The 27,058-nt window shown below is 41.5% G+C and overlaps 1 protein-coding gene across 2 annotated transcripts in view; it reads left to right on the top strand.

The window, feature by feature from the left end:
• Positions 1-2,553: 2,553 nt before the first annotated feature.
• The window catches only part of LOC145985345 (synaptotagmin-12-like), a 210,888-nt gene continuing 186,383 nt past the window's right edge, over positions 2,554-27,058 (top strand). For both annotated transcript variants that reach the window (XM_083119246.1, XM_083119247.1), the window contains exon 1: positions 2,554-2,636. The gene's annotated coding sequence lies outside the window, so the exon portion shown is untranslated. The remainder of the gene's footprint in view (positions 2,637-27,058) is intronic.

Below are 27,058 nucleotides of genomic sequence, written 5' to 3' on the forward strand. Positions count from 1 at the left end.
TTACCCTGTACGTACATTGAAACAATTAAATCATCAAGTCTCTAACTTCTTCAAGAATTTCTCACATTTTTGTAGCATATTACGCCTTGCTTATTTTGATAAATTTATTACATTTATATAGAAATAAATAGAAAATGTATAAGGCGAAAAGTTAAAGGTTGTAAATTAAAGGATATGTTATGACAAAAAAGAGTAGAGTTGATTGTTCCGATAAATGAAATATTATGACGTAATCGAAGGAACGCCTATCAAAATTCAGAATATGTTGATGTACTAACCTTTATGTAATAAATTAATGGCGGAAGTTTTAAATTTTATATTTATCAATGTATAAGTATTTGCTATCAATGTATAAGTGTTTTTTAACACGATAATATGTATCAAAACTTTTGAATTATTTATCAAACTCAACTTACGTAAATACTGCGCATTATAATACAAGTGAAGAAATATTTTGTCTTTATAACATACTAGTCAGGGGATCGAGATTACAGAAATCGGGTTTAAATACGCAGACATTTCATGGTAAATTTTAGTGGTTTCTTGATAACCGCTACTGCGTCGGTCTGTTGCCAGACCTAGTGCTGAGTCGCTCACACCCCGCAGTAAATTATATTTAAATGAGCAAAGTTCCTTTGAACGATATCAGTCGGATATCTAAGAAATTAAAACAGTAATCACGTTTCTAAATCCTAAAGAACCCGATTTCTCAGTCTCGCGCTCATAGTTTTAACATGTACGTAAATGAACTTACTTAAATAAAGACTAGATAAAACTCATATCCTATGGTTCGAGTTTTCCTTCTACTCATCTGAGATGGTTCCAGTGTGGACTGATGGAGTCCCCATGTTGCTGACTACAGGAGCTGTGGGTAATTAACTTAGTTCCTACAACTGCGTGTGTGTGTTAAGATACATCGTCGTGTCACTCACACCCCGCAGTGGTGAGAACGTAACTAGCATCACCGAGAAGTAAGGAATGAAATTGTCTCAGACTGCCAGTACAGTGCCTATGGGAGAAGTATGTTCATCTCCACCCTCCCCACTTTAGATCATCTTTATAAAAAATAAGAAATTCGAATGCATGAAAAATGGTAAAATACAGTAACTTAACTCACCAGAATGCGCACCCAATTATATAAATTTTGTCTAAAATGCACACGGTCGTCTACAACAAAATCCTTATCACGTAACTCTTCCTTTCTGCTCTGCTGAATAATTTACACACTGTTACCCCGAAATATATTGAACTCTATGTAGTACAAAGCATTGTAATTTTACTGGAACAACAGCGGAGAAATGATGCCTTGGCTCCATGACGAAATAGTTTTTAAATTGACTTACAGTATGTATCAATGCTGAGAATATTTCTTAAAGCTCGTAAATGCGCTTCAGTGTATGTCTTCATGTTCACTTCATGAAATTGTAGATATCGTGTGTTTCTAATTTTGAAAACCTTCAGGTACTATGGGAGCTTTTAGACCGAAGCAACTCGCGAGAGACGACAAATAATACGCAACAGGGGGCCCCATCCAGTCGGTAGAAAATGATTCACCATGAATGAGCAACCAACCCAGAGGCGACACGATGCACCATATTCAGTAGGAACGACACGCAAGCGACATGCGACACGTGCAACTTGTCTAGTCACTAAGGCACAAAAGTTTACGTTTACTTCTGAAGGTGTGTTTCCAAGTGATGCATGTTGTTTGTTGCGTGTCGCATTGGTCTGAATGTTCCCTATTAGACAGTACTCGGTAGTTCCTAGTCTTTCCTTGGTGCATCAACATTAAAAATCATACATAGTAAATTTTGGTAATCATGAAATAGACTCGTGGAAACTTTCGTTCTATTACCAGCAAAACAAATAGGACAATATTTACCAAATATATTGCAAATTGACCACAATATTTGATTAAGAGTACACTATATATTTACTTGGAGGTGCGTCGTTTATTTTCCTACTTTTTAAAAATGTTATTCAGTATTTTAGTAGTACTGTCGTATGCACTGCAGCTATAGCTCCCCCGAAATTGAGAAACTCAAAGTTTCTAAATTAACTCTGTAAAGAATTCTGGAAAAATCAAATTGGTTAATGCAAAACCACTTTAAAACGACCCCCGATTACTAGTTCTGTCTTAAACAACTTTTATAACGAAGGTTATAATTGGTACTTATCAAATATTTTATTGTGTATCCTGCCTGCCCCCCTCCCCCAAACCAGCAATGTAATATCCACCTTCACATTACTAGACCCCTACAAAAAATCTAGTGCTCAGTGGGGAATTTTTTTGACCCCTCGTTTAATACTCAGCCCCTTGGCCCCCCCTAGAAAAAAATTCTAGCGTCGACACTTTTGTTGGAGATTCTACTTGAACTTTTTAGTTACTCAGAAGAAAGAAAAAAGCACTGTTTATATGCCCTTTTCGTAGTCTTCTAGCGATGGGACGCCAGACAGTTGCGCGCGCAGTTCAAATCGATCGATACACGACCCTACCGCCATCTAGAAGTGGTCGGTGGAGTTCGCCAGGAGTAGCCCCTGTGATCGTGTGGTGTAAAGATCTCGGCTTTAGCTTGAGGAAATGTGATAGTTTGTGTGTGCTTTCTTTTTCAGCCCGCGTCTGACAGAGGAGATCGGTAAGTGTGCAGAGAATCGCTCCTTCAATCCTTGTCAATTCTGTGATATTTCTGCGGGATGCATAACGTGCAAGGGGCAGTCAATGTCCATATTTGTTTGACCGCTGGAATGTAAACAATGTAGCAAGTTATTGCATGCTTTCTGCCAGTTCCCCTCTGTAAATCAATTTTACCCTTCTTCGCTGTCACAGTGGAGAGCGGTTTTTTTTCCTAAAACGTTTAAGATTTACTTTGTGCAATGCAAGCATAATGCAAAATTAGCGTGTAGATGTCGGTCTTGTCACATTACTATTATTTTATAGTATCACTTTAAAATTAAACAAACTAAAAACTGATTCTTAAATCTGAAACAAGATTATTTGTTCATCACACAAATTAGTTTCTCAAGCATTGTAAAGCAGATCTGTGTGACTATGCTATGAAACATTCAAGCTCTTAAAGCTAATAATAAGAAAATATGTGTAGTAAAGAAGGATTGACCTTGTCCATAGTTAACCTTAAATTTTATCAGTCGTTAATTTGAAGCGTGTATGTAGTTTGAATCGAATAAGAACAATATAAATACATTTCGTGTACACGTACATTATAAGCTTCAATTCACGTAAAATGTCACACTCTTTAGTTAGCAAGCGTGCCAAGGTGCCACTTTATCTGTACAGAAGTATACATGGTTTCATATATGATCTGTACTTGCTTTTCGTATATTTAATCAATTCACCATTGATCGTCGCAATAACTGAGGGAGGAAGAAAAAGGAACATGAAATAATAACATGCAACTACAGTCACGAAGATAAAATATTTTATATTTTGATATAGTTAACAGCTAGAGAAGTGTGAAAGATAAGCTTTTCTTACCTCCATCTTTTATCCAGTGGATTTCTAAAGGAGTTATCAGGGGTCTAGCCTGGTTTTCTATTAAAAAAAATATCGAATTCGTGAAAATATGGCAAAATGTATGTTTGACAGCCAAAATAGAAGAAAATAACCCCTATAACGTTTCTATGGGATCACTAGAATCAGTAGAAAAGATAAAGTGAATAAATTATGATGCCCTGGGGAATAGCTGGAGTTGGTCACCACCGTGGATTAATTTATTGACTGCGGAAGACTTGGGTTCGATTCCCGCGGGCTTTAGGGCCCACCTAGCCTCCACAACCTATGGATAGCTAGAGACAACTCTGTGGGCATAAAGGCAGCAGGTCTGTGGAGCTGATCGCATCACCTCCGTTATGGACGAGATAAAGAATGTGTGGTGCCCTATCTTCACACCTCCTATGCTTAAGCGTGCGCACGGGGAAGGGGGGGGAGTAGTTGCCCTCAACATATTTAGTCTAATTTTATCGATATTAATAAACAATATTACACTCTTAAAAAGATGACAAATTTCTTATGCAGTTGGTTGTGTCAGTCCGATGCCATCCAAGTACCGTGAAAATGACAGCTGTTTTTCAAGTATATGTAGAATTCTGATATGTCCATTCGTAACATGCATTTAAACACATCAGAAAATGTTTGAATGTTTGTAATAACCCGTTGCCTACCTACCGACTGCCGGCCTCACTCCCACCTTCTGAGGTGGGAGATCATCCAACCAGTTGCGGGACGACGTGTGGTCAGCACGACGATCCCCCCGTCGTTTTAATTTCCATGACCGTGGATGGCCACCGGTCCCATACACAGGCCGAAACTCAGGGGAAAAGTTGTTTATCCTTCACCCCGGCGACTTGAACCTGCACGCGCCCCGTAGCCGGAACCCAAAGCATCATGATGCCTTGAACCGCATGGCCACGGTGCGGAACAATGTTTGTAAGAGCCATAATTTAGAAAAAAAATAACGCATATTGCAAACTTGACCCTATTAATGTCATTTAATGATTCAGTTATTAAAAATAAAATGTATGATGCGTAACAACCCATATGAAATTTCCGCGCACGCCACTGATCGTCACTTTGTATTCGCCTCCTGAGACTTTATCCCAAAAAGGAGTAGCCTGATCCTTGTTCAATATTCCAGGTAAACCCGAAGCTTTTAACATTTTCCGCGTTCTTAGAAGCTGACGCAACAGAGGAACAGAAGTTCATAATTGGATTCGTTATTAGAAATGCCACGTAGGTGCTGCCGCCTTTTAACTAAGCTAATTAGCCTTTGACAAGAATGAGTATCGGTTGACAGAGGAGGAGAAAAGAAAGCTACAGCATTGTTAACTGCTTTTGAAATTGTGGAAAGAATGTCGGCAAGTTGGAAAACTGTGCAGCACAATGCTTGCATCTCGGTTGGTAGAGCATCTGGAGACCACGCTGAAGAACCGAATTCGAATCCCGGGACAGGGGATCTGGACCAGGATTTTTCAAGTCATTTCCAGGTTTCTGCGCGGCTCTGAGGCCCACCCAGTCTCGTATAAATGAGTACTTAAGGGGCAACTCACGGGGAGTAAAGGCGGTCGGGAGTGATGCTGATCACACCATCCCAACTATGGCCGAGATCAAGAGTATGTGGAGCTTTATAGTTCCACATCACCCCACATGCCTTCATTTCATGCACAAGGATAGCATTACATTACCTATCGAAATGGATGGACATTCTCTTCCTTCAAGTAAAATTTCTCGGATTTTAACCAGTATCTTTCGAATCGATCGATCGAATTGTTATTTTAAGTCCACTTTATGCACAGAAAGGCTAATCGGGACTGGACCTACAATTTAAAGTGGGATCCGTGTCTCCACCGGGTATCGAACCAGGGATCCCTTGATTACAAGGCGAGGACGCTAACACTGCGCCATCGGGGAGGCCCCCAGTATCTTTCGAGAAGGCATACGACTTTATTTTAGAAAATATTAATGTTTTTCTTTCATCGTCGTACTTTCACACTTCTGTTAAGAAATTACACTTATTCTCAACACAAAAGTACAACTGTCCTTTGAGAACGGAGGGGCAATAAAAGTTCGTACTGCTACAGGTTACCGTAACGTTTACAATAGTATCCCGTTAAAATGTAACTGTCTGCATCTGTTCATTTTTAAAAATGGAGGACGAAAATGCCTTTATAGGTGTGTTTCACCTACGTCACAAACTGTTGCATTGTGGGATCGAGCAGCCATGATTGAGGCCGGTTCTTGTAAGCATACGGAATTTAAGCGGGCGGGCGGGAGATTTTAACCTTGTTTACGATGGTACATTGAGCAGTATTCGGTTGTTTAACAGAAACTCACATTTATCCTCCAATTTTCCGAGAAAGAACAGAAGGTGCGCTTCACGTCATGGAACTCGATAATTGTTGATCAGAAGATTGGCGAGAATAAATTGTGCCAACATTAATGAACAAAGCAAACATTACAGACTGTGGAATGAACCTTTCCTCTCAGGTAAAGTTCATATATCACCTTTCTCTGTGACTTTTAGTACAAATCGATCAAGCTGGTGTGTTTAATCATACTTGCATGTAGTGTGTTTGTTTGTTTTGTTTGGTAGAAAGGTGCTGATACTTCCAATAAATTTGACGATAAAAATGATAACATTCAACGTTAAATCCATATTGATAACTTTACGTTTGTACTTGATTATTTATATTTCGTTATTTAACACCAACTGTTATTAATTTTTAGCCGGTCCATGAGAAAAGATGCCGGTAGTAGGCGTACTGCTTGATTAAAACATATTAATGATACATCAAAGTATTTTACTTCGTTTTTCTGCCAGTTTTGGCTAATCGTGAAAACAAGGCTGAGTGATGATATTGATTAAGGGAAACCCACAAAGAAAACTCATGCCCAGGCCGGGATTCGAACCCGGGACCCCTGGTATCGTAGCGCGCTGTGTTAAGCACTCCGCCACGGAGGCCAGCATATTCAAAATTGTTAAAGCAAGGAGTGAAATTACTGTTTTTGAGCAACTCAACATTTTAAGTTACAGCGCTTGAACAAACCTTAAAGGGAAAGAGAGAAGATAATGTCAGAGCCTTGAAAATATTAGTAAATCTGTACTGGATGTAAATATTTCAAGCAGAATCAGAACCACTAATAAATACGAAAACGAATTGATTTCAGGTAGGTGAGTCAAGTAATTAAACACACGTGAACTAGAGTTGGCCAAAGGTTTAGGCCCCTTTCCATTTCGTTATCGTCAAGTTCATATGGATCTACACCGCAAAACTTCGCCTTTTCTTCATATCTTTTTGTGTCGACTGAGCAAAGAGCTTGAACACCAAAAATTACCGCCATTTCCAGATGGCACAACATTGTCAATAATTGTATGCAATGTTACCGAAATGTTACACAGTACTAACAAGAAACGTACAGTTGGCGCAGGTGTAACGAAAGCTACGTGCAAAGAGAATGGATTCCATTCTCCTACGTGGTGGGTATTTCCTTGCAGACGACAAACAACTCGGCCGCAAACATGGCGGCGATGCGAATTCTGACGTCACATGAAACCCACCTATTAATGAGTGCAGGCTCATTTATGTCGTCACGTCTCTCTAGCTGTGGCTAGAACTAGAAGTAAATATGGCAACGGTAACCGCTTGGCACTACTTTTTTTTTAGTAAAGTCCATTTCATGCACAGAAAGACTAATCGGGACTAGTCCTGCAGTTTGAAGTGAGTTGCGAATTATTAAGTCCCTCTGCCGGGTCTTGAACCGGGACCCCTTGATTACAGGGAGATGACATTACCACCACTGCGCCGTCGGGGAGGCGGTAACAGTTTGGAATATTAAACACAGATATACAGGCATACATGTTTATTAGTGTTGCCCACGAGACGAGACATGTCCCGTCTCGACGAGACGGAACAGCCTTTCTAAAATTCGAGACGGGACGAGACACGAGACTGGACGAGACGGCTCCTGAAAAGTCTCGTCTCGTCTCGAAAGTCTCGAAAAAATATAAACAAAACAACTAATCAATTGCAAATATTTATTTATTCGGAATAAAGCATTTTCTTTGGAAACACAAAACAGCTTCTATTATAAAGATCTGCAAGATTCTCCCCTCGAAAAATCTGTAACGAATTTGCCCAGACTTTAGCCTCGCGTCCCAACTATCTTAACTTGCAAAATCCCTGTATCTTCCTACTGAAATTTCCTCAGAATACCTTAAATCTGGCAACTATCTGCTACCCCAAGAGGTCTCTTCCATTCATTCTTGCGCAAAACGAACTGGAGGTAGTCACTGCCATTGTTTACTATGGCCCTGTTCCAGCCATACTGGCGACAATCGTCATAAAATTTCTCGCCCAAACAGACCCTTCTTTCATTTGCGACCCTCTTCTCAAATCACAGCAGCTTCGGGTGCTGGTTGCAAACTCCAAAGGTTTCGCACCAAAAACCTAGGTAAAGGTAAAGTTCCAAGTGCATATAACGTAGTGCCATGAAGGCACATTTACGAGATGTGGGGGAAAGGTCATTTTGGAGGCGAAGTGATCAGCATTACACTCCGGCCGCTTTTGCCCTCCAGGATTGCCCCCATGCACCCATTGATATGAGGCTGTTGAGCCCCGGAGCTGCTTTATGCGGGGACAATGCGGAATAATTCCGACCTTTATTCACCCACTCCGGGAATCGAACCCGGGTCTCCCGCCTGGCAGTCAGACGTCCTAACGACTACACCACCGCGGCTCTAAAAACCTAGTAAAAGCTAGTTCAATTAGATACTCTGCTTTGACGTAACGAACATAAAATTGCCTGAAGTCATAGGAGTAATAAGAGACATGCGACAGCAACAAGTATCGCTTGGAAATGAACCCACAGTAATAAATGCAACCTTCCGTGTCGTTCGGACTGGGCCGTTTTTTAATAGCGTGCATTGTGTCCCCTCTGTCTGTTGTTAGTGAATTCACAGTGAAAGCTTGCTTATAGACTAAGGGAGATTTTACATCGAAGCGACACACGACCCGTAACACGTGTCGCTTCAGGATTTCACCAATCGAACGCAGGTTTGTGCGGCCTACCATGCTCCTAAGCTGTGAAACGTTGATGTTGGTTGGCTCGTTCCAAAGCAACATGTGTCGCGTTTCCCTTCGTTCTGAAATCTCCCTAAAGGAGCGTGTAGCTTGTAACTTTGGTGTGAAGAAATCTTCCTCACAGGAAACTCTTCGAACCGAAGCTCCACGTCTCGCTTGTCGCTTGCTTGTTGTTCTGCTTAGGCCGTTTTCTGGATACCGTGTATATAGTCGCGAGGGTTGTTATCCGCGCATGCGTGATGAATGCTTGCTTATGAACTCAGTGTCCCTGTCGTTCGTTGCTTCAGTGTGATACTTCCGTGTCGCTTGTCATATTAAACAAGCCACAGGAGAGAAGCGACAAGCAAGAAACGTTTAGCTTGGATACGAACCCTCAGTAAACGTACCCTTCCGAATCGAAGCATCAAGTGTCTCTTGTCGCTTCCGTTTTTACTCAAATTGGGTAGTTTTCTTAATATCGAGCTTAGAATCGCCTCGATTTGTTGGTACTGCCCGTGCGGTGAATACTTTTATCATAGACGGAACGGAAGGGGATCCTGTCGCTTGTCACTTCAGTGTAAACCCCCGTGTGGCTTGTCGCCTGACGCGTGTTCCTTCTGTCTGAAAGCTCCCTGCGTGTACGATGGATAAAGAGTGGATGGGAGCTAGAAAAGCAAGGCAGATTTTATACATTATCTAGCTATTGATAATCTACAAACTTTATTTGATATACTCATGTTATTATGATTAAGGAATGATATTTATTCTCACTATAACTACAGTGAGCAAAGTGATTACAGGTTTAACCCATTTTCGAGAATAATATTTTGTGATGTCTCCCAGTTATAACTTTTGTTGGTATAATATCCTGCATTACCTTTACGAGACGAGGCGAGGCGAGACAAAACAAGACGAGACAGAACCCTTCGAGACGAGACACGAGACGGGACAAACGAATATTTTCGAGACGAGAGAGCATTTCCACGAGACGAGACAAACCAAAGTCTCGTCTCGTCTCGTGGGCAACACTAATGTTTATATGGTGGAATGTCTGTCGGGCTACAACAGGATTTATAGACGTGTATAGTACAGCATTGAGACACGAGGGAAAAAAACTTAAGACCAGTTGCGCAGGCCTGAGTAGAGGAAGGATCTTTCAGCTTCTGTGGGGTTATAGGTAGATACACACACACTCGTTCTCAAAATTCAAAGTTAGTAGTGGTGATTGGGTGCCAAAACTCGGGGGCAAGAAGAGTTTACTCTCTCCTGTACACAAGGCTTAGCATTAAGAGCTCATAGTGCGGAGCAAAAAGTAGTGTACCCGCCACCACCCAATTGCCGCCACTGTTCAAAGGGATTGCTCTCTCTCTCTCTCTCTCTCTCTCTCTCTCTCTCTCTCTCTCTCTCTCTCTCTCTCTCTCTCTCTCTCTCTCTCTCTCTCTCTCTCTCTCTCTCGTGATTGGTCTTTCAAAGAAGAAAGGAGACGTGTTTACATTTAGAGTATTTTCTGTCTGACATCTTTTTCAAGGGAGGAGGAACAACGTGAATGGTCGCTCGGTGGTCTAGTCTAGTAGGAAGACCCAGGTATGATCCCCGGGTGAGTGATTTAAGGTTGGAATTTTTCTTGCCTTGTCCCTGCATAAAGCGACTCGGGGGCTCATCCAGACACAAAATCAATTGGTACCTGAGGGTAAAGGTTGCCGGAGCGTGGTTCTGATCACATCACCTCTAAAATGTCCTAGATCGAGAATATGTGGGGCCCTACCCCCACTGTCCTCTAAAATGTGTCTTCATGGCACGGTGCTATGCGCGTGGGGAACTTTACCTTTTACCTTACAAGTCACAGAGCCCGGATGTGTCGCAGTAGACTCTTGGGGTGGCAAAACAAGTAAGGATATCCATTTAAAAATTCTGGCAAGAACGCAGGTCGGTTTCCACAACAATCCCATGAATCTGATATAAAGTTTAAGAGAGCCTTTTACCTGTCGTTTACAATAAGCCACTTGCCTTTACAACCGAGAGCTGACGACCAAATTGATTGCCCAGAAGCGACTTGGCGCAACTCCCAGATGTTATACAGGAACCGCACAGACTGTTCTCGCGTCCGCATTTAAGCCGGACGGGAGAGTAATGGTCACGTTGCGTCCTTCGAATCGCCACCGGACACCCATGAGTCCGGCGCTAGCGGCCATCGTCCAATTATCTGACCAGATTTAACGTGGCAATTTACTCCCGCCCTTTCTGCAGATGCATTTGGAAAGTCGTAAATTTGCAAGTGGTCCATTGTAAATCATCCTTTTGCATAATTTCATTTTCCCTACGTGAGCATTTCCACCTGGGAGAAACGTACGAGAAAAGGAAAAACGTGGCTTAAATGGTTTAATTGCTTCGTTTAGTTTCGTGCCACTATATCATTCTTCAGACAATACAGAGTTCTATTGTGTCAACAATAATGGCACGGGCCTCAAGTTTCACACGTCAAAGACCCCATGGCCAGATATACAGGGTGTCCATAAAGTCTCACCCCACCCTGGGTATTGCGAGAACGGCTGTAAATAGGAAGAAATGGCGAAACACGTATTCCATGATGTTCAGGGGGAAATGTTTTGAGGCCAACCATTCCCTACCCGGGCCCCTCACAAGGGGGTAGGCTGGGGTCGACTCAATTTTTTCAAATAGCAAGGGGGGGGGGGTTCGAAGAATATGTCGTTTGAAAGGTCTTATCATAACAACAATAATACAGCAAATCCGGGGTCTCTACGTAGCTCCAATTGACAATGGCGTGAAATCAAATGTGGAACATGACCAGGATTGGACAGGACTCCAACTCCTACGGTAGTAACCCTAGACAACAATGCGAGCTGGAAAAATGTTCCTACACTGTAGCATGATTCGGAGATATCCTAGCAGTGTCTACAAATACGTACACCCTTCCCACCCCCACCCCAAGAGATGGCAAGCGTCCGTGCACAAAGGACCGACATGCACAATCGCTACTCAAGGCAAGTGGTGAAGGAGGCACGTATAATCGAAGATAATTTTAAGGAATTTCGCACTTATCACTGGTTTTGCCAGAATTGTTACCGTTTTAATTTGAAATGTTGATTTTCTGAAACTTTCGGAGGGGCTGTAGCTCCTACAACCCCCTCTGCGTACGCCAGTGATCGCCAGTAGCTACACCAAATCTATATTAAATTACTTCTTGATATTAGTATTTTCATAACCTCAATATTCACCAAAAAAACAAATACGAAATATGTGAAGTTATTACAGTCTTTGTTGAAAGAATGATGTTTCCTCGTGTTTTTTCCCTTGTAAACGCGCGACGCAACGACGTGTACTTCTTTTCTTTGAAATTACAATTTTCTTTCTTTCCCAAACACAGCGATTTATCCAAGATATTGTAAACACGAGCGTTGTAAAGGCCTACGAAAGAGTTTACAATGCTTCCGCAGTGCAACAACTACTTGATATTGTGTATAAAGCTCTCGCTTGCCTTATTTACGAAACGGAACTTGAATCGCCAACATGGCGGCTACCAACGCTATCGTGCATTACATGTTCCAAGCAACTAATTCTAAATTGTTCTCACTTTTAAAATTGATGCACTAAATCTGCAATGAACTGGTGCCAACTAGGAATATTCTTAAGAGATTTCGTGCAACGTGGCACGTGGTAAATTAAAGACACTGTCTTACCTTAACGCGGCGATTCCGGAATCAACAATGCACACCCGCAAGCCTTCCCATTGTAATTGTCTCTCTTCGATCCTACTTCAATGGATATTTCCGAGTTAAACATCTCCAAATGATCAGTGTCCGGCTGAAGCAAGTGTTCTACCCAGACTACCACGTCTGCTTGCTTAGTAACCACTTTTTTTCACACCTCACACAAAACACTTCTGCACAATTGCAGCCATTCTTTCAGAACATTCCCCCCCCCCCTTCTCTTCCAACACGTACAGACGCCTCGCTGTTCCCAACACGCACACAACCCCCCCCCCCTCACTCAGTCAGTTCTTTACAAAGACTATCGCTGCGAGTGTTAAGGACAGAATATGATAAATATAAATATAATAGATAAATTGATTGTTGTAAAATTTAAACACACACATTGTTTTATTCAATAAACGTTGCGGAATTACTGTTCTGAATGTCTTCCCGCGTGTCCGTTATGACAATCTCGCCAGCTCACGATCATTATTGGAGGCATATTCCTCGCCAAACATGATGTAATTCAGAAGCCTATTTTTGCTATTTTCATAACTCAACTATGTGTGTCTGGATGTAGCGATGAACCACTTTGTTGAGCTTAAGCGAGAAATTATACAATTGGTAAAGTTATGAATGGACTTCCTGGAGGCGAGGTCAGATACACAAGAGCCATCTATCGAGAATTTTCTCAAATTTCGTAAAAAGGCATTGTGCATCGAAATTTAATTGTACAGTCACGGACACTCCCGAGTTGTAACAAATCTATTGAAAGTCAATTGTATCCTTACAAACCAGAAGTGTCCGTGATTGTGCATAAGTCGCACCAACTAACGACAAACAACTTTATTACCTGTTGGCGCAAATGACAGTTCGTCATAATATTTTAAATAAGTTATAATTATTAGATTGTATTGCATATAACACTTTGAGAATCAACGATTATTAAGAACTTCTATTCAGGAACTATACCAATATACAATATACACCAACGCTTGATACACCGCATGTATTTCCTCTGTGGAAACGTTTGCTAGTAACTAAAACATTTTTTTATATTTTTTATATTTTATTTGGAATATCACAAAGAGCTGCGCCTACTTCACTTTCAATTTTAAATTGATCTGTATATGTGCGATGAAATTCTTCCCAAGATTTTCTATACTCAGCAGAATGTTATATTTCGGAATATATATATATTTGGAATTGATACATTCTAACGAGTGTACTGGCAATGAGACTAATCTCAATGTCGCTGGTAGTATGAATGATCCATAACCGTATTAGCGGAGCAGTTAATCGAGGTACAATCTGCCATGACGTAATAACTCCCAGTAAAGCCTATATCAGTGATTTCTAACTGTTCAAATGCTTCATGCCCCCCCCCCCCCCCCCCCATCACTGGAAGACGCGATGCGAGATCTATGATAATCAAACGCACATTGCATTAAGATATGGTTAAAAAATAAAACTGTGTAAATAATAATCTACCTTAACCACAATCTCCATTTTTAGTACACAAGTAATATGATTCTGCATCATTTTTCTCGCCGAGAAATTAGTGAATGACGCTTGACTTTCTTCAAAAACAAGCGTATCTTTCAGAATTCCTCGAAAAAAAAAACAAAAGCCTCGCATATTCTCACTTTGAATCGCAAATGACTTGTCCGCAATGCATACGGATTGGGTCGCATTGTACTCCTTTTCAGGAGCTAATGGATTCTTTCGCGGTGTTATCTTTCGTAGCTCTTGTGAAGCTCGACTTCCTTTCCATTAAGATCCCTCTGGAGGCGGAGAAGCTCTCCAAAGAATATCTTCTAAAGTGGGAGAAATAATCCGTTATTTTGAAGCCCGTTTTTGAGATAAGGAAAACCTAAATGGCCGTGCAGTGCTTCTAGGCTGAAACAATAACAGCCGAGTGTTCAATCTTGCTGGCACTTTCAATTAAGAAGCTACGGAAATGGAGAGAAAAGACTAAATAGGAGAATAATGGATACATGGAACTTAGAAAATCGTGAAGGAAGGACAGAAAGTTACCAGAAGGAGAAGAAAAGAGTTATTCAAATTAAGAAAGAAGAGATTAAGTACATTATAAGCGGGGGAAAGGAAAAGTGATGGAAGATTAATATAAAATTACTTCAAGATTTTCAAAAATTAATAACAATAGGCAAATGTAAGAAACTCAGAATATTCACAAATTGAACTAATATATTTAACTTATCTTCCAGTTACTTGTATTGTCGTCATTATTTGTAGTCGATTATTAATGTAATTCAATCTTTCGCTTGCCAAAATCTCCCTCGAACAGGATTAATTTATTTGGAAATTATGCACACTGGGATCACCTTTAATCAAGGCCTGCACAGAATATTTGTTTTGGCGCAATGTCATCAGTGGTAGGTCTTTGATCATAACACGTTATCAGCATTGTAGTCCAAAATTTGTGTAAAATTGGATGGAATTTCAATTACTTTGAGCGTAATATTTCTAGTGTGTGTGGAGAAATTATAGAACACACATTTGCGGCTCTGATGCCGATAACCTGCTGCAATTCATGACCAATAACGTATAAACAAATGTGTCTTTACGTATGCCTTCTTAAGGTCTTTGTGGCTGTGTTAAGTGATCTATTTTCGATGTCGGCACCGAAGTTCCCAGGTTCAAGTCCCGGCTAGCCATGGGTGTTCTTTGTGAGAGTCCCTTCATAAATTTCATCATTTCAGCTCATCCTCATCGTCGCGATTAACCAATGTACATACAAAAATATACATGTATAGGACGGATGCCTCAAATGCCGCCAACAGACCTGTGTGTAACAAATACTATGATTTGACTTATCGTGCGGGGCTTTTCGAACACCCTGTAATAATTAGTAAACAAGGAGCGAGTTGCGATGAAGATACAAGGGAAAGAAGAAGTGGTATCATTGTACAGATATCACCTTTCGGAACTCATTTGTCAAAACCAACAGAAATTTCTAAACAGGTGTTTGTTTGTTACGGGTTACAGAATTCGGCTAGAGCAACTGGGAGAAAGTGGGAAACCTCGGTCAGGACAACCTACCGTGATATTTGAACCTGCGACTTCCACAATGCGAGATTGACACCTCCTTCATCCAATATATAGACATTAGAGTGCTACAGCGCATTATAGTTCCCACAGGCGACGCAAGATAGCGTACAGAATTGAGAGAATCTTAGCTCAAGCAAATCTAGCCTACACTCGAAGCCTGGTAGTACAGTCACGGACACTGCCGGCTTGTAATGAATACATTGACTTTCAATGGAATCGTTACAAGCCGGCAGTGTCCATGACTGTACACGTGTAACCGTAATTTGCCTGTGGTTGTGGGCCCTCAAATATGGATCGTAAAGTAAAGACGCAGTGGAATTTAAACTTAAGAGAACATAGTCATAGTCTCCATGTTGAAATGAAGTTTAGTCTACGTTACCATGGAAATGAAATAGATGATTGTGGGCTGAAACTACCAAGGCGGAAATTTCACATATACATGTGTCAACGATTATTGTCATATTAAAATTATATTCAATTGTATAAGCTTGGAGGTAGGAGGTTCGAAAGAGTACGAGCGAGCGAAAGTGGTCCATTCAGTACTCTAATACGCATCCAAACAGAGTAAGGATGTTTAAGCCTATTGATGAGCCTACTTTCGTCTAGGGGGGAAATGGAGGAACACTACTCGACAATACCTCGTTTGCCTGCAGTGTTGGTTGCAACTTCCAGGAAGTTAAGAGAAGGAAAATAACTTGCAATGCCCGTGTGCTCCGCTAGAAGATATAAGGGCATGCATTCGTAAGAGTGACATTTTGACAAATTAGCTTCGCGTAGTAATTGCACCCAAGCTTTGTGTGTATTTTTTTTTTTACTTCTCTGCCCTAGTCAAAAAATGCTAACGTGCGAATTTCTTTCATAACCTTCGGGCGGATGATGTATCTGCATGCGTCATAGCTACGCATATCCACGTTGCTATACTGTTTCTCCCAGAAACGGAGCAATTTTATCTCTGTTAGGCGCAAAGTGAGATCGGAGGAAAGTTGGGTTTTCTGCAGCTGATTTTCCCAACCGTAAACTGGACGAAAGTAGTTGCTACGCCGGATACAAGCCCTTTGGGACCGATTCCCTGTTAAACGTACAAGACCACAGAGATAGTTGCTAATGTTCCTTCTCCCCTCAGCATCCCACAGGATCTACTTCCAAATCTCTAGATGGAGAATTGTAGAAATGTTGAAACGGAACGACGATATCTTTGTTATATAAGACCTTAAAATGATATCAGACGAAACCATTTCGTCAGGTAATAGAATCTTGCTATTTCGTACTCAGGAGGGGTTTAGGAATACTGAAAGCAACTTTTCGCGGTATATTGTTTCGAAACTGGCGGGTCTTTTAATTATTCCCTCTAATTATCGTCCAATAAAGAGTTATTGGGTATTGTTTAAACCTTCAACATCTCAATATTCAAAACCGTGAAGTTGTTCCCGGCAAACTGCAAGGCGGCGAAGTTGTTCCCGGCAAACTGCAAGGCGGCGAAGTTGTCCCCGGCAAACTGCAAGGCGGCGAAGTTGTCCCCGGCAAACTGCAAGGTGGCGAAGTTGTCCCCGGCAAACTGCAAGCTGGCGAAGTTGTCCCGGGCAAACTGCAAGGCGGCGAAGTTGTCCCCGGCAAACTGCAAGGCGGCGAAGTTGTCCCCGGCAAACTGCAAGGCGGCGAAGTTGTCCCCGGAAAACTGCAAAGCGGCGAAGTTGTCCCCGGCAAACTGCAAGGCGGCGAAGTTGTCCCCGGCAAACTGCAAGGCGGCGAAGTTGTCCCCGGCAAACTGCAAGGCGGCGAAGTTGTACCCGGAAAACTGCAAGGCGGCGAAGTTGTCCCCGGCAAACTGCAAGGCGGCGAAGTTGTCCCCGGCAAACTGCAAGGCGGCGAAGTTGTCCCCGGCAAACTGCAAGGCGGCGAAGTTGTCCCCGGAAAACTGCAAAGCGGCGAAGTTGTCCCCGGAAAACTGCAAAGCGGCGAAGTTGTCCCCGGCAAACTTCAAGGCGGCGAAGTTGTCCCCGGCAAACTGCAAGGCGGCGAAGTTGTCCCCGGCAAACTGGAAGGCGGCGAAGTTGTCCCCGGAAAACTGCAAGGCGGCGAAGATGTCCTCGGCAAACTGCAAGGCGGCGAAGTTGTCCTCGGCAAACTGCAAGGCGGCGAAGTTGTCCCCGGCAAACTGGAAGGCGGCGAAGTTGTCCCCGGAAAACTGCAAGGCGGCGAAGATGTCCTCGGCAAACTGCAAGGCGGCGAAGTTGTCCTCGGCAAACTGCAAGGCGGCGAAGTTGTCCACGGCAAATTAGAAGACGGTGAAGTTGTCCTCAGCAAACCAGAAGACGGTGAAGTTGTCCTCGGCAAACCAGAAGACGGTGAAGTTGTCCTCGGCAAACTACAAGACGATGAAGTTGTTATCGGAAAACACCATGACTGTGAAGGTGTTCTTGACAAATCCAAGCGTGTAAGGGGCCATCGGATTTATTTCAAGAATTCAATAAAGTGTTGTCAAGATTAATTTCAAGAGAACGATAAAGTGATTCAGCTCTTTCTAGAACTGAAAGAAGTTACTCAGTCATCAAGTTTGTGAACAAGGCATTACGGTCCTCTCTTAGCAAAGATTTCAATATTCAATGACAGAAGTCTAGCCAAACAAGAAAAAGACATGAAAAGTACTAGGAGAGTGAAAGCGTCCTGTGTTTTTGTTGGCGCCTCCCTTTGTCATCTCGCTTTTTTCCAATTTCAGATAAATCAATATCCTCCGGTGAGTGACGAGTAGAAGCGACAGATGCGACCGCATGTCGTGGACATGAAAAAAAAAAAAACAGAGCTGGTTTCGTTTTCAATGGGTTGTGTTCTCTCTCTCTCTCTCTTTCCCTTCCTCTCTGACGTTTAGGAGAACAGCTCAATCGGGCAGCCACAGGTGTCAGAGGCAGGTGAGGGAATGGAGATTGCTAAATGTATCTTTGGGAAGAGAAAGCTGACGTGGGCAACTAAAGCATCGGGAAATCTTTTGAACGTGAAGAGGTTTCGTGTTGAAAAGTTATTTGCGAATCGTCTCATTAGACTTCTCGAAGACCGCAATAATACGTTTCACATTTTAATTGCTTTCATAAGCTATAATGGACCTTACTGTGGTATTTGAACAAACTTAACAGGCAGAAAGAGTGACTATGAAACGATGAGATTTAAAAAAAGCTGTGACGAATCGTTCTTTCATTCGTGGTTTCAAATAAGAAAGCAAAGTAGAAAAACCGTAAAAAAGGAAGTAATATGACAATGATAGATGAATGATGGTAAAGATTTGAGATTAAAGAAGGAAAACTGGAAAATAGGAGGCTATTTTGGAGGAGGACGAGGCTAAAGAAATGCTGGAGTGTAAGAGACGAAGGAAGTTACGTGGGCAGATCGGAAAGTAACGCACAATAATTTTTTTCGCAAAAAGTTTAATATGTAACAAAAACCAAACAAATCACAAATGAACTGACATCTTTGACCTACGTTTCTACATAGTCACCAAGTTTCTCAACACATTTCTCCCATCGTGGTACCAGTTTCAATATGCCCTATTCGTAGAAGTCCGTTTGGTTGTAGTATAGCCATCTGCGGACTGCTGATTTCACTTCCGCATCTGTCGCAAAGTGTTGGCCGGCCAGGAATTTTTTCATGGGACCAAACAGATGAAAGTCCAACGGTGCCAGGTCCAGACTGTGTGGTGGATGCTGGAGCACCTCCCACCCAAATTCGGTGAGTTTCTCACGAACAGGAGCAGCAACATGGGGAGCGGCATTGCCATGAAGAAGTTTGACACCATGAGATTGAATGTTGCGGCGTTTGTCACGAAGGGCACGACGCAACTTAACCAAAGTTTTAATGTAGGCTGCACCATTCACAGTGGTCCCGTGTTCAGCAAAGTCCACCAATAACACACCAAACGTGTCCCAGAACACTGTCACAAGCACTTTCCTATAGAAGATTGAGTCACTTTGAATTTTTTCGTACTGGGGAACCAGCATGTTTCCACTCCATAGAGGCCTGCTTGGTCCAGACAGTCGTCCCCATACACGCCACGCATGCCCCTGTGAATTTCACTCTGTGTATGCCCTTTGGCCCACAAAAATCGAACCACACTTCGCTGCTCTTCACACGAGGACGACAGTAACATGCGCGCCATGTTTTTTTTCGTAATTCAGGCTTCTCTCGCTAGAGCTGCACAGGAAAAAAAATACCCTCTGTGGTGCAAACTTCAATCTCTCTCATCGTGCAATTTCAGCATTCCAGGTGCAATACCTGGGGAGAAAAAAAATATTGTGCGTTACTTTCCGATCTGCCCAGGTATCTAGTTCTTTTTAGTTCTCTTTATGTACTGATAGGCTAATTGGGATTGGACCTAAAGTTTAATGTGAGATCCGAACCACTATGTACCTCCATCGGTTGTCGAACCCTGGACCCCTGCATTGCAAAGTCAGGATGTTACTACTACGCCATCAGGGAAGCCAGAGTTAAAAAGAGAAAAATCGAGAAAGGGGAGGTGAGGAGAAGAGACAAGGCAAGAAACTGAGACGAAGAAAATATGAGATAAAAAGGAAAGAAGAGAAAAGGAGACAAAATAAAAGAGGAATGGAGACAAAACTAAGAGGGGAAAGGAGACAAAAAGGAGAGTGCGGAAGACATAAATGAAAGGTAGGGACAGAGAATATTGAGAGAGTGGGAGTGAAGATTAGAGGATGGAGAATTTTAATTAGGTAGGATTTTGATGGCCGATGTTGGCGAGATCCAAGGATTATCTAAGACTGGTGGAGAGAGGGGGGGAAAAGAAGGAGATAAATATTAAAGGGCACAGAGGAGTTGTAAGTATCGAGAGAAAGATTTCTCTCACATAATACTACACCTCTTGCTAGCAACAATAACATTTTGAAAGTTCGAATGCATGAACCTAACTGAAATTATCCGTAGTAAAGTGATTCTTGTCATCCGATCAACATTCGCTATCCCAGACTGAATTACCTGTTATCTACCCACCCACTTCACCATACCTGTTCCTCTTCCTCGGGAGCAGGTGGTTGAAAAATTGAAAAATGGCTTCTCGACGTAAATTCGGGAGGCGATTTCTTGGCATAGTCCATTTTCGCCCCCCGCCATCCCTCTCTCACACCTGCTTTCCCCTAAGGCTTGTCTCCAGGGACAACCCTTGGAAGCCATTGAAGGAGGAAGCGTTATTGGCCGTTAATGCCTTCCTCTTGCCTTCAATGGCCACTTCCCGACGTTATATATAACGTGCTAAGCTCCACTCGCATGCTCGATTGCTTTCCAAGTGGCTACCATCCTGCAGCTCGAAGCTCCTTGTGTGTGCATGCATTCGTGCGTGTATGTCTGTGCTCGTCATTTCCAGCTATAGCCTTCAGTGAGGCTTCAATCGATACCGTAGCCCTTCGGAACTATGGATACGTATCACGTACGCCCCGAACCGTAGCTAGGGTACTGTAACATACTGTTACAACATGGGCGACGTCAGGATTTCAAATATAGAGTTTCGTGTGAGGCGCACAGCTTCCAACGAGGGGTACAATGCTTATATCGTCTTCTGCACCACTCTGGAGGTCTCTACCGATATGCGTGGTTTTGCTCTACACATTCACCAGGCAAAGTGTGGCAAAACTAATGTAATAGAGAAAGTCCCTAAGAAAGAAAATGTACATCAAATCATGTTTCGATATTCTCACGTTAATTCTTCCCACCCATCCAAATTGATAAGTTGTTTTGAAAGTTTAAACTGATAAAAATGGTTAATTTAAATACTAACTTTATAAAGAACGTGTACATTTATTGTGAAACGAAAATGTAAATATGTATTAGGAGTGACCCTTTTGCGAGAACACACCCACATGTCAATCTCCTTCCACGTAGCACACCCTGCATGGCATTTTGCAGGCTAGCGAGGTTTTGGCGTCTGAACTTACGGCCAGTATAATCATGCGCGGGGCTCGTATTGTGTGCTGTCCTTATGCGTTTGAGATTGTCCTTGCATCATCATATCACCATTCATCCTCATCTTCACGATTAGCCAAAAGTGGGAGAAAGGCGCAGTAAAATAAAGCAGATCATTCATTCAATCAATGATTAATTTGTTGTTTTTAGTCCATTTTGTGCATATTAAGGCTAATTGGGACTGGACCTTCAGCTTAAAGTGGGATCCGAACCAGTATGTGCCACCACCGGGTATCGAACCCAGGGACCCTTGATTACAAGGCACCGACGCTACTACTACGCTAGCGGGGAAGCTATTCATTCATTCAACAATGTATAAAATGCATTAACAATTGGTGAATAATAAATATTCAACAGATGTCGCAGTGAATTCCTGGGGAAGATATTTGCACAATTATGAATATATTTTATATTTCCATGCTTATCCTAGTTAATATTTATATTAATAATAGTGAAATGCATATTCTTCCCTCCTCCATGATTTGTATGCAATTTATATGCCATTCTTCCCACACGAATCCACAATGACATCCCTCACAAAGCAATGTTAAATAAATTCCAGCCTACCTTCAGTTATTTTAAGGTATTTCATCACTGGAGGAGAATTCAAAGACGAAAGCACTCAGTGTTAATTTTTGGTCTCCACTTTTGTGGACCACGCGGCACCGTCTCTTTCGTGAAAACAAATCATGGCGAACTGTTGATTATCTTCTCTTTTAATTAACTTGATGATAAAGAAGCCACTCTTCGTTGAACGGATAGTGAAGTGGAGCATCCTCTGGCTGGGTGAGCTTTTGGCCGTGGGCTAATTTGTCATTTTCAACAGATGGAGTCTTATTTCAAACACCAACCCCTCTGTAAAGAAATTCACAATTGTGTCCTCTCAGAGTTTGTCCAAGCATGCAGGTTTTCAGGTTCGCAGAATGAATTTCGAGCGAAACAGATTTTAAAGACAGAGGAAGAGATAGATAGATATAAATGAAAGAAGGGTAAAGGGACAACGATTAAAGATAGAAGTATCAAGTGAAATATTGGCAAAAGAGAAAGAAACAGAAAGATAGAAAGTGTAAGGGAGAGAAGGAAAATAAGAGATAAAGGAAGAGAGAAAAAAGGAAATCCGACAGCATCAACTTCTTAACTTTAATATTCTCTCAGTTTTAAAAGATTTCTGATGATTGAGGTTGTAAACATTATGCAAAATTTGAGCATGTATTATTGGTGTGAAAAATGGAGAATAGAAATAAACAGTTGCACGAGATCTTCACTCATCTGGTGCACTGAGTAGAAAGGAGTGGGTGTACAGAGAGAGAGAGAGAGAGAGAGAGAGAAAGACGATAAGAACGTGAAGGATGTACAGATAGATACAGAGATAGAGACAGAAAGGGAGACAAAGAAAAAGGGAGATAGAGAAACAGGAAGAAAGACAGAGAGAGGAAGATGAGGAGAGTTAAGAAGATTTGTGATGAAAATCTGCAATTCACTTCTCTATGTCGTTTCATTATAATGACAGGAACGAAGACAAAATTCCAATTCATGCAATTTTATTAAATAGATAGAAGACAGAGTGAGAAGTATTGGAAGTGAGGAACAGAATGAGAAGAGAGGGAACAGTGAATACAAAATTATGTAAGTGATCCTTCAGAAGAGCATCTTGCATTCGTCTAAAGAACATTCCATTGATTTGTAGAGACTGTGTCTGGCAGAAGGTTATCGCCAAAGACTCCCAATCGGCAAAGGCCTCAAACGTGGGAACCCTTTCAATATTAAATCGATTTTGCAATCAAACGGGGCAGGGGGCACCGCCTCAGAGCGCCTTTAAGCGAAATGAATCCTCATACCTAGGAATGAGAGGACTTTCTCCCGGAGAGAAAAGTGATTTTTAATACGCCGTTGAAGAATACTCTACTCATCACAAACATTCTGTGACTGAGAATGTGTTTGAATGTGGAAAACATGGTGAAAGATTATTTTCCACGATATTTGATTGGACATCTATTTGTGAGGATTTTACGAGGATGATAACGTGAAGTAAAAACCTAAAATGTTCAAACGCTAATTACTCAGGACCTATATGTGGTACAGTATAAAAACCGGTTTGCAAATGAAACTGCAATGAAAGAAAGTCCTTTTAAACCCTTCACACGCTGTTACGAATCAGATTCTCCACTACACGAACGCGACCGATGATGCCTACTGCCTCGCTCACTACAGATTATCCCAAAAGAATGTTTACACTCTTTGAATGTTGATAACAGAGAAACAATTAAAGATAATTTGACTGTGCTTTTTGTATTTGAAGCTGCAATATCTACATTGAGTGTGTGTGTGTGAGTGTTTGCAGGCATTCTGTTGTTTTTAGTTCCATCACAGTCCACCAGGCGGTAGGCATTTGTGTACCAAAAGTGGCAGAGGTGAGCAATTTTTTCTTTTAGTAATTCAAGAAGTTTCAAATAACCACCAAGATCTCCCAATTTAACACAGATTTCTACCTCTTGGAAACTGAAGAACGACGTGTACTCCATAAAGCCATGGTCGCTGGTTGATATGAAACATGCCATTGACACTACCTGTGCTTCCCTTCCTGTGGAAACCATATCTGCTGTTTGTTAATTTGTCGATCTGTTCTATAGCATTGCAGACAATGTATTGCTGCCAATGAACATCTATAACGTTAAGGTATTTGACACGCAAAAATGTTCCTACTTGTTGTTATTGGTGTTTCCATTATTAACGTTCAAAGAGTGTAAACACTATTTTGGGACACACTGTAGTCTGCGAGGCAATATGCAATATGATTCACATATTTAAAATTACGCCCTACGGTACAGTACTACTGTGTTTCATTTCCGCTTTTACAACGCTACAGTGTCGCTGCTCGTACTGCAGCCCACGCTTATAAACGAGAGCGCTTTCACAAATTCGGGGGGTAGCCAAACCTGGGATAGAGGAGTGAAATCTGTAACTATCCACCATGGGATGACGGTGGCTCTGTACGGACGTGCAAGCACCATGAATCAACAAAAGGTTTACGATTGGGTAGAAAAGTTTAAACCGGGAAGAACAAGTGCGACCCACGAAGGGCAATCTGCTGGCTCATCAACATGGCGCATCGACAATGCTGACGCCTTGATCAGAGTGACCGACGAAAAATTAGGTTAAAATCAGCTGCAAATTTCGGACACCAACAATTGATTGATTGATTTGGTTTTATTTTACTTCGCTTTTATGCCACTTTTGGCTAATCACGAAAATTAAAATGAGTGATTGTATGATTTAATTGATGAAGGGACGGTTACAAAGAACATCCATGCCCAAGCCAGGATTCGAACCCGGGACCCTTGGCGTCGTAGTGCGCTCCACCACGGAGACCGATGGTATCAACATTTACCATATAATGCAGCAGGACTTGGGGTGCCATAAAATTTGCACATATTGCAACAGCTTCCTGTTCTGGAGAAGCAACTGAGACATTCTACAGCCGAATGTTTTGTATAGAATTGAAACAAGCTATGAGATACAAGTCTTCCTACCATGTTAAGAGTAAGAGCGTAAAGATGGCTAAATAATCAATCAAGGCTACGTTTTACTTAACAGTTGATATTCTGTGACTTTGTTGAGATAATGTTGTACAGTTGCACTAAATGGTTAATTTTATAAATTAAATGTTTGTTTAACGACATGTAGTTGTGTCAAAGATAACACATCAATACAAGCTTAAGAGCTGAAGAAAAATCATCAGACGTCCCCAAAGATTATGGCGATAAAGTTGACGATTTCATCCAAGTATATTTATGCGAATAATTCTGAAGCAACGAAAAAAAAGTCTTTATCCAATACAGTTACTCTGTAACGGATGCGATTATTATTTCTACCTTACTTTTTCCTCCCTTACGAATCAGATGACACTCTTGCTACATAAAAAGTAATATTTAATTATCTCGTTTTGTTCCTTAAAAAGTTCTATTTTCACTGTGTCAAAACATTGCAGCTGTGCCATAAACTTCATGCCACTGCTGCTGCTCTCTTGCGGAAAGAACACGAAACAAGAACTCATCAGGCTGAGAGCCTCTGGAAATACTGGAGAAAAGGAAGTTAGTGTTAAACGCACCGCACTCTGCCTGCTTTTATGGCAATGTAGAGAAGAGCTGAAAAACCTGGGAAACCTGATACGTTAATATCGCTCTCTAGCGTTTCGATTAACGTCAACCGAGTTACATCGCTTGATAAAAGCCGGAACGGCCCTATATATGTCAAAAGCGATAGTGGCTTACGAACTTGAGCCGAAGGAGACGGGGGAGAGGTCGTTTCTATAGGAGCCACGCCACCTGCATATCAATTTCCATCTCCATTTTCTTCTTGGCTTTGCTGAAAGCAGTGTGGGAGGAAATGAAGATGAACGACGTGTAAAGGAAGCAGAAGAGATCCACACATTTCTTTAAATAGAGGGCGATTCAGTTTACAATTTTCCGATCTTATCGTTAAGTTGTATTGTACATTGATTGATTTGGTTTTTTAAGTCCAACTTTATGCACAGTAAGGCTAATTGGGATAACCTACAGTTTAAGGTGGGATCGGAACCACTATGTGCCTCCACCGGATATAGAACCCAGGACCCCTTGATTACAAGGCGAAGACGTTACCTCTGCCATCGGGGAGGCCCCAGATTGTATTGTAGTACACCAGCATATTTGTGGGAACGAGTTAAGTGCACAAATATTGATAGGTTGGTATTATTTGGGAGGGCGTAATTTTAAGTTTGTGAATCATATTGCATCCCAATGTAAACTTATGTACTGCTACCTCCATTGACAACGCTTTACTTGAGGCTGTATTAAATGAAGATACATGAATATATGGTGAAAGCGTTGTGAGTTGGGTTGAAATAATTTCAATTCGCCACGTTTGGAAACTTTATGTTCAACTACCATACATTAAAAAGAATACCCGACAGTATTACCAAGGACGTCCATTGGAAAAATGGAGGGACAGGAGTAAAAAACTAATAATTATATCTTCTAATATTTAAGAATGTTTTACTTCTACTTCAAGAGAAATGTTAAATATTTTGCATAAAGGTAGCTTATGTAGACAAATCATACTGTATTGCCTTGCTTTATACAAATTGCACAGAGGCAGGATACATCCTGTCTATATAGTCTTCACAGGCTTGTAGTGTAGTGTTTATGTATCCCACGTGTCAGGTTGGTACAGTCAACGGCAAAGATAATGGTAGGCAAATTGTCCACCGCTATTTTCATTACTTCTTTATTCTACATCCTGTGTTGTTTTAAGGAATGAAACTATGTTGGTTCGAAGCAGGAATTGTTCTCTACTTATTGAAGTCATTATTTCAATTCATTGTCATCACTAGAGCCCGGAAGTTTGGCAAAATGCCTCTTTTTATTTACTGCATATATTGATAACATTTTTCCGGATATACGTTTTTTATGTTGTTTCGAATGATTTAGAAGCCTTTTCATTTTGCCTATTTTGCCTATTTGGGACCCCACTGCCTATTTTTAATTATAATGCCTTTTTCTGCCTTTTTCAATGAAATTTGACCATTTTTTTTAAAAAAAATGTTGGCATTTATTTTTCTTCCGTTCATTACATGAATAATTTTCGCCTTATTTAAGTAATATTGAACTCACGCATGTTTCAACATTGCTGAAGGAGAAAAGTGTGAGAAAAAAGTATTTCATGCTGAGTTAGGATATTGCCTTTCGGTTAACATTTCCTTGTGC

The sequence above is a fragment of the Lepisma saccharinum genome, chromosome 3 (assembly GCF_977018435.1).
Source record: "Lepisma saccharinum chromosome 3, izLepSacc3.1, whole genome shotgun sequence".
Lineage (NCBI taxonomy): Eukaryota > Metazoa > Arthropoda > Insecta > Zygentoma > Lepismatidae > Lepisma > Lepisma saccharinum.